This window comes from Mandrillus leucophaeus, unplaced genomic scaffold (genome assembly GCF_000951045.1).
Source record: "Mandrillus leucophaeus isolate KB7577 unplaced genomic scaffold, Mleu.le_1.0 Scaffold209, whole genome shotgun sequence".
NCBI classification, from domain to species: domain Eukaryota; kingdom Metazoa; phylum Chordata; class Mammalia; order Primates; family Cercopithecidae; genus Mandrillus; species Mandrillus leucophaeus.
In genome coordinates this window covers 5,516,149-5,516,434 of record NW_012102132.1, presented here as the reverse complement: position 1 = coordinate 5,516,434, position 286 = coordinate 5,516,149, and positions in this window count along the sequence as shown.

Sequence of the window (286 nt, the reverse complement as noted above, 5' to 3'; positions counted from 1 at the left end):
CCCACTCCCCCACTCCCCCACTGTAAGTAGCTCCCCTCCCCACTACCATAGGTAGCTTAGGAAATGCTGTTTCCCTACCTGGTTCTGGCATGGGTGTGCAAACTTCCCTGCCTGCCTGATGTTTGAGAATGGCATGTTCCTCCTATCAGAAATATGTTTTTCTGACTCTGTGAGCTCAAGAACTTTTAATTGATATTTACAAGACTGGTTGGGTATTCCCTCTCTCCTCTCCACTTCTTCATAAAAATGTGGAGTTTCAGGTGAGTGGATCCCTCTCCTGGAGCAC